Below are 8,662 nucleotides of genomic sequence, written 5' to 3' on the forward strand. Positions count from 1 at the left end.
AGGAGCCAGTTTGGACTCAGGAGCTCCCTGCTCCTCCTGATGAGCTTCAACAAGGGCAAATGCAGGGTCCAGGCACCAGTACAGGCTTGGGGCTGACCTGCTGGAGAGCAGCTCTGTGGAGAGGGACCTGGGTGTCCTGCTGGACAACAGGTTGACCATGAGCCAGCAGTGTGCCCTGGCTGCCAAGAAAGCTAATGGGATCCTGGGATGCATTAGGAGGAGTGTGGCCAGTAGGTCGAGGGAGGTTCTCCTTCCCCTCTACACTGCCCCAGTGAGGCCCCATCTCGAGTACTGTGTTCAGTTCTGGGCTCCCCAGTTCAAGAGAGATGAGGAGCTACTGGAGAGAGCCCAGCGCAGGGCTACGAGGATGGTGAGGGGACTGGAGCATCTCTCCTGCGAGGAGAGGCTGAGGGAGCTGGGCTTGTTCAGCCTGAAGAAGAGAAGGCTGCCAGGGGACCTTAGAAATCTTTATAAACATCTCAAGGTGGGTGTTCGGAATTAGCTAAAGGAAAGGGGCCACGACTCCATTGAACCTTTGTACGAGCAGAGCCTAGAGAGCTTAGCATGACTAGGCTCTTGCGGGTGCCCAGCAAGGACACAGTGTCCTTGCCGCATCTGGAAATCCCTGGCAGCACGTAAACAGGATGTTAGAAGGGGAAGCTAGCTGTAGCTGTAACCGTAAGATAACTGCAAGTAGGAGGACTATGTAAATGTAACCCTTAGAGCTATATCTAATCACTGCTTGACTAGTAGGCATAATTAATATTAACAGCATAAAAGGAGAGCTATCTGGACAATAAACAAATTCAGTGCCTTATCACTCATATTGAGTCGTCTGCCTGTTTTCCTTTGTCGCTCGCAAGTGGCGCCCGAACAGGGACCTGAAATGGAGCATTGAAAAGAAGCGACGGATGCGGAGAAGCACCGACTGCAGCTGTTGGGGGGCTGAGGTCGCCTAAGGCATAGCTGGACTATCGCCGCGATCACTTGGAGGAGTGCCTGGACTGTCCAAAAGGGGTCCGCCGTCTGCAGGGCTGCTGGAAGCGCTGCAAGAATGAAAGATTGAGAAAGCGCTATGGAAATTGAGGTAGCCCTAGATTTATTACAGCGCTTTTTAGAAAAGCGAAATGTAGACTGTATTAAACAGTTGTCTAGATTAGTAACGTTTAGGAGAGCACATGGATTTTTTAGGAATCCAGACTTGTTATTTACTTTGGAGAAGTGGAAGAGGTTTGGAGAAAAGTTGTGGGATTTGGTAATAGAGGAAGATAAAACAGCAAAGAAACTTACGAAACCATGGAGGGAGGTGACAAATGAGATTAAAAGGTATCAGGTGGAGAAAAGGATGGCGGCAGTAGCTACAAAAAAGCTGGGCGGGGGCACCCCTATTCCTGGGTCGCTGTCTTACGGTGCGGGCTACAGTCATCGGACTCATACTGGAGGGCCAGTGGCAGTTAAACGGCCAGCAGCAGAACAGTCGGATACTGTGCCTCCCGCCGATGAGACCGACCACAGTGAACCATCAGCTCCCCCTTTTGAAAGTAAGGGCTCTGGAGACAAGACTCCAGCACCCTGTTCAACCCCTCCTCGGCTCCCGCGACCAGTACGAGTTAACTGGGGGGAAATCATGAGGCATGCAGTGGAGGCCAAGGATTACAGTACGGCAGAAAGTGTATCGGGTCAGTGATAACAGCCCCTCCCTCTCCATTCTATATGTCCCTTAAACAGGGGAGGGAGGAGTCATTTGCATCCTTTGTCAATAAGGTAACCAGTGCTATTGATCAAGCGGATATACCAGAATGGATGAAGGGAGCGCTGTTACGACAGTGCATCATGGAAAATACTAACTCAGCCACTAAGTCTATTTTGCTAACTCTGCCAGGAAACGCTACGGTAGAAGACATGTTAGAACGTATGAGTAGGGTGCCAGTAGGATCACAAGCGATGCTAGTTGAGGCGATGAAGGAGTTAGGGAGAGATTTAATCCAAGCGCAAACTCAAGCTTTCGCGGCACTAGCCCCTTTAAAGCAACTGGATGCCCGCCCCAAAGCACGCAAAGCCCTCGGGACTAAAAATGAAGAGTGTTTTCGGTGTGGCCGAGAGGGACATTACCGGAGACAATGCCGAGCTCCGTCTGTGTGGTGCGAGGGATGTAATTCGGGCAGCCATGCTACCACTGTATGTCGCCGGTCGGGAAATGGACAGATGATCGCGAGGAGCCGCCGCACGCCAACAACAGTAGTGGCCCCAGCCCAAGTCGACACACTAGCATCGTGGCAGACCCCAACGACGACGGAGAGGATCAACTCACTCCTGCCTCTGCTCTCCGACCAGCCACAAGAGGGAGCCTCGGCCTGGACTTGGAAACAGCAGTAGCGATGACGTTGATAGACAACTGTCCCCAAAAGATTCCCACTGTCACGGTTGGACCTCTAATAATTGACGGAACAGCAGTAGGGGCCTTGCTGATAGGTCGATCATCCAGTGGGGTAAAAGGACTTATCATCTTACCGGGACTTATCGATGCTGATTACACGGGCCAAATCGTTATTGTAGCCCACACACCGTTTCCACCGACTCACATTCCAGCACGAAGTAAGGTAGCACAGCTGATTCCTCTGCCTCACCTTGCTGCAGCTATTCCTGCGACCTCGGAAAGAACGCGAGGATCTGCAGGTTTTGGATCAACGGGAGCAGCAGCAATGTTAACACTTGCCATGGGTCAGCGGCCATCGGTTACTGTTACCTTCCAGCATGGGTTGGAGCGTCGTTTGCTAATGGCATTACTAGACACACAGGCCGTGCACAATAGGACAGCTTAGTTTAGCGTTACCCCAACACCATCCCCAGATAAGCGAGAGGGTACGAAGAACTAGACAGAGTACAGCCGTCTTGACAAATACCTGTAATGGTGATGTTAATTTATGGAATAGGTGGGAAATAATCTTTGCTTCTATATTTGCCCCAGGAGAAGGTGCGGCAAAAGCTAATACCAAGACTAATAAACCTGCATGCTGGGCTGAGAAACAGGCCAACCAAACCAGCTGGATTATGGGGGAGTTAGCTGACTCGTTATTTAATGCTCAACATGCTGTATTGCAGAACCGCATGGCTATTGATTTTTTGCTTTTAGCGCATGGTCATGGGTGTGAAGATTTTGAGGGTATGTGCTGTATGGACCTACAGCATAACTCTAGCGCCATTCATAGGCAAATCCAGCAATTAATGGACCACTCAAAGAAGATAAAACAGGATACTGGACCGTTTGGGTTGGAAGGTTTAACAAATATGCTTAACCTTGGGGGGTGGGTTGGCAGCCTATTACAAAGCTTAATTATGTTGCTAATAATAGTAATGGTAGTGTTGCTATGTCTTTCATGTATATTTTCGTGTATTAAGAAACTGTTTATGCAAGCAGCTCAACAGGGTATGCTCGTACAAAAAGAAAAAAGGGGAATTGTTGGGAATTGGCTAAAGGAAAGGGGCCATGACTCCATTGAACCTTTGTATGAGCAGAGCCTAGAGAGCTTAGCATGACTAGGCCGCGGGTGCCCAGCAAGGACAGAGTGTCCTTGCCGCATCTGGAAATCCCCGGCAGCACGTAAACAGGATGTTAGAAGAGGAAGCTAGCTGTAGCTGTAACTGTAAGATAACTGCAAGTAGGAGGACTACGAAAATGTAACCCTTAGAGCTATATCTAATCACTGCTTGACTAGAAGCCATAACTAATATTAACAGCATAAAAGGAGAGCTATCTGGACAATAAACGAATGCAGTGCCTTATCACTCATATTGAGTCGTCTGCCTGTTTTCCTCCGTCGCTCGCAGGTGGGTTTCAGGAGGATGGGGCCAAACTCTTTTCAGTGGTGCCCAGCGACAGGACAAGGGGCAATGGGCACAAACTGAAGCAGAGGAAGTTCCGTCTGAACATGAGGAAGAACTTCTTCACTCTGAGGGTGACGGAGCCCTGGCCCAGGCTGCCCAGGGAGGCTGTGGAGTCTCCTTCTCTGCACATATTCAAGAGCACCCTGGAAAAGGTCCTGTGCAGCATGGTCTAGGTGACCCTTCTTCGGCAGGGGGGTTGGACTAGATGACCCACAGAGGTCCCATCGAACCCCGAACATTCTGTGATTCTCTGATTCTCTGATTCTCTGATTCTCTGATTTATTGCCAGGTAGCTGTGCCGTGGGGCAATGAGAGAGAGGGACAAATGTCAAACTGCCCAGCCCCCACGCTCGACTTATTCGTGGTCCCCACTCCCCTCCAGAATTCTCCACGCCACCCACCCGAGCGGCGCAGGAGGGTGCGAATGGAGCCTGCAGTCGGTCCCTCACGCCTTGTCTCTGCTGCTCCATCCACCTCGGGCTCTGTCCCTGCTCCAGGGTTGGGTCCACCCTGGGAGACAGTCCTCCACCAGCTGCCCCAGTGAGGGTCCTTCCCATGGGGTTCTGCCCCTCAGCAACAGGCTCCTCCAGCCTGGGGGGTACCCCACGGTCTCCAAAGCCCTGCCAGCAAATGGCTCTGGCATGGGCTCCTCTCTCCACGCTGCCACAGCTCCTGCCAGGACCCTGATCCTGCACGCACTCTCCACGGCCTTACAGCCGCCTTTGGTCCCCCCTGCTCCAGCGTGGGCTCCTCCACGGGCTGCAGGTGGAGATCTGCTCTCCCGTGGACCTCCATGGCGGCAGGGACAGTCTGCCTCACCACGGTCTGCTGCATGGCTGCAGGCACAGCTTCGCAACAGGGCGTCACCACGAGGACATTGTGATGTCACTGGTGAGGTTGGCCCTGCGACATGCGCGTCTCACAAAGGGCCTTGCCTCACCACCACTATAAAAGCGGGGCAGGGGGCACTGATACCTGAGTCCTGGTGGGACAGGGTGGCCGTCCACACCACTCAGCCCAGCATGGCCCAGTACCGGCGCAGCACCACCCGCAGCAGGAGCCGGCGCCGCCACCGCCCGAGCGCTACCAGAGCCGCCCTCGCCACCAGAAGAGGAGAAGTCGGTTCAAGGCTGAGTCACGCCGCCGCCGGCATAAAAGGAGCCGTCAGCGGTGGGGGACAAGCAGACGACGATGCTGAGCCCACCTGAGCAATAGGCGTCTGCAGAGCCAGCATCCCACACGGCCACCACCACCTCCATGCCGCCGCACCACCATGGTCCTGGCTCCTTCAATAAAGCTGCAAAGACCTAACAATGGGTCTGCGTGTCCCTGACGTCCCTGTGCGCTGGCTGCATGTCCCCTCTTGTGTCGCATGGGTGGGTGTCTTGTCTGTGTCTGCCAGGGGGCGTGTGTCCCATGGGTGTGCATGTCCTGGCTCCCTGTCCATGCCCATTTCCTAGTCCCAGCCCACCTCCACGTCCCCAGACGATCTCCATGTCCAGTCCGTCTCCACCACCCCACTCTATCTCCACGTCCGTGCCCACCTCCAAGTCCCAGCCCATCTCCACATCCCCAGACCATCACCATGTCAAGCCCATGTCCAAGTCCCAGCCCACCTCCACGTTGCCAAACCATCTGTCCCAGCACAACTACACATCCTCGTGTACCAGCTCTTCTCCACATTCCCAGACCATCTCCATGTCCCAGACCATCTCCACATCCATGCCCATCTCCACATCCGCAGATCGTCTCTAGGTCCACAGACCATCTCCTCCAAGTCCCCAGCCCATCTCCACATCCCCAGACCATCTCCATCTCCCAGACCACCTCCAGGCCTCCCGCTTCTGCCGCGCTCCCTCAGGAAGCAGTGGGTGGCCCTGTGGCATGCCCAGGGATTTGGGGACATAATGGCACCTATGCATGGCCCAGAGGAGGCGGGTAGGTGCCACTGGCCAGCGATGCCCCGACCAGTCGGGACAAGGAGCCTGGCCCTTCCCGTGGTCCTGGGGCAGCCGCCTGCCGCAGAGCCCCAGGAGGGAGCGGCTGCAGCTTTTCTTCACTCTTGCTTGCTTTTATTGACTTTTAAGGGAGGGCTTTGGAGGAGCCAGGTTGGACTCAGGAGCTCCCTGCTCTTCCTGATGAGCTTCAACAAGGGCAAATGCAGGGTCCAGGCACCAGTACAGGCTTGGGGCTGACCTGCTGGAGAGCAGCTCTGTGGAGAGGGACCTGGGTGTCCTGCTGGACAACAGGTTGACCATGAGCCAGCAGTGTGCCCTGGCTGCCAAGAAAGCTAATGGGATCCTGGGATGCATTAGGAGGAGTGTGGCCAGTAGGTCGAGGGAGGTTCTTCTTCCCCTCTACACTGCCCCAGTGAGGCCCCATCTCGAGTACTGTGTTCAGTTCTGGGCTCCCCAGTTCAAGAGAGATGAGGAGCTACTGGAGAGAGCCCAGCGCAGGGCTACGAGGATGGTGAGGGGACTGGAGCGTCTCTCCTGCGAGGAGAGGCTGAGGAAGTTGGCTTGTTCAGCCTGAAGAAGGGAAGGCTGCCAGGGGACCTTAGAAATCTTTATAAACATCTCAAGGGTGGGTTTCAGGAGGATGGGGCCAAACTCTTTTCAGTGGTGCCCAGCGACAGGACAAGGGGCAATGGGCACAAACTGAAGCAGAGGAAGTTCCGTCTGAACATGAGGAAGAACTTCTTCACTCTGAGGGTGACGGAGCCCTGGCCCAGGCTGCCCAGGGAGGCTGTGGAGTCTCCTTCTCTGCACATATTCAAGAGCACCCTGGACAAGGTCCTGTGCAGCCTGGTCTAGGTGACCCGTCTTTGGCAGGGGGGTTGGACTAGATGACCCACAGAGGTCCCACCGAACCCCGAACATTCTGTGGTTCTCTGATTCTCTGATTTATTGCCAGGTAGCTGTGCCGTGGGGCAATGAGAGAGAGGGACAAATGTCAAACTGCCCAGCCCCCACGCTCGGCTTCTTCGTGGTCTCCGCTCCCCTCCGCAATTCTCCATGCCACCCACCCGAGCGGCGCAGGAGGGTGCGAATGGAGCCTGCAGTCGGTCCCTCACGCCTTGTCTCTGCTGCTCCATCCACCTCGGCCTCTGTCCCTGCTCCAGGGTTGGGTCCACCCTGGGAGACAGTCCTCCACCAGCTGCCCCAGCGATGGTCCTTCCCACGGGGTGCTGCCCCTCAGCAACAGGCTGCTCCAGCCTTGGGGGTACCCCACGGTCTCCAAAGCCCTGCCAGCAAACGGCTCTGGCATGGGCTCCTCTCTCCACGCTGCCACAGCTCCTGCCAGGACCCTGATCCTGCACGCACTCTCCACGGCCTTACAGCCTCCTTTGGTCCCCCCTGCTCCAGCGTGGGCTCCTCCACGGGCTGCAGGTGGAGATCTGCTCTCCCGTGGACCTCCATGGCGGCAGGGACAGTCTGCCTCACCACGGTCTGCTGCATGGCTGCAGGCACAGCGTCGCAACAGGGCGTCACCACGGGGACATTGTGATGTCACTGGTGAGGTTGGCCCTGCGACATGCGCGTCTCACAAAGGGCCTGGCCCCACCACCGCTATAAAAGCGGGGCAGGGGGCACTGAGACCTGAGTCCTGGTGGGACAGGGTTGCCGTCCACACCACTCAGCCCAGCATGGCCCAGTACCGGCGCAGCACCACCCGCAGCAGGAGTCGGCGCCGCCGCCGCCTGGGCCGCTACCAGAGCCCCCCTCGCCGCCAGAAGAGGAGAAGCCGGCGCCGGGCTGTGTCGCGCCGCCGCCGGTATAAAAGAAGCCGCCAGCGGCAGGGGACAAGCAGACGACGATGCTGAGCACACCTCAGCAATAGGCGTCTGCGGAGCCAGCATCCCACACGGCCAACACCACCTCCATGCCGCCGCACCACCACGGTCCTTGCTCCTTCAATAAAACTGCAAAGACCTAACAACGGGTCTGCGTGTCCCTGATGTCCCTGTGTGCTGGCTGCATGTCCCCTCTTGTGTTGCATGGGTGGGTGTCTTGTCTGTGTCTGCCGGGGGGCATGTGTCCCATGGGTGTGCATGTCCTGGCTCCCTGTCCATGCCCATTTCCTAGTCCCAGCCCACCTCCACGTCCCCCATGATCTCCATGTCCAGTCCACCTCCACCACCCCACTCTATCTCCACGTCCGTGCCCACCTCCAAGTCCCAGCCCATCTCCACATCCCCAGACCATCACCATGTCAAGCCCATGTCCAAGTCTCAGCCCACCTCCACGTCGCCAAACCATCTGTCCCAGCCCATCTCCACATCCTCGTGTACCAGCTCTTCTCCACATTCCCAGACCATCTCCATGTCCCAGACCATCTCCACATCCATGCCCATCTCCACATCCGCAGATCGTCTCTAGGTCCACAGACCATCTCCTCCAAGTCCCCAGCCCATCTCCACATCCCCAGACCATCTCCATCTCCCAGACCACCTCCAGGCCTCCCGCTTCTGCCGCGCTCCCTCAGGAAGCAGTGGGTGGCCCTGTGGCATGCCCAGGGATTTGGGGACTTGATGGCACCTATGCATGGCCCAGAGGAGGCGGGTAGGTGCCACTGGCCAGCGATGCCCCGACCAGTCGGGACAAGGAGCCTGGCCCTTCCCGTGGTCCTGGGGCAGCCGCCCGCCGCAGAGCCCCAGGAGGGAGCGGCTGCAGCTTTTCTTCACTCTTGCTCACTTTTATTGACTTTTAAGGGAGGGCTTTGGAGGAGCCAGGTTGGACTCAGGAGCTCCCTGCTCCTCCTGATGAGCTTCAACAAG

This window comes from Opisthocomus hoazin, chromosome 16 (assembly GCF_030867145.1).
Source record: "Opisthocomus hoazin isolate bOpiHoa1 chromosome 16, bOpiHoa1.hap1, whole genome shotgun sequence".
Classification (NCBI taxonomy): Eukaryota; Metazoa; Chordata; class Aves; order Opisthocomiformes; family Opisthocomidae; genus Opisthocomus; species Opisthocomus hoazin.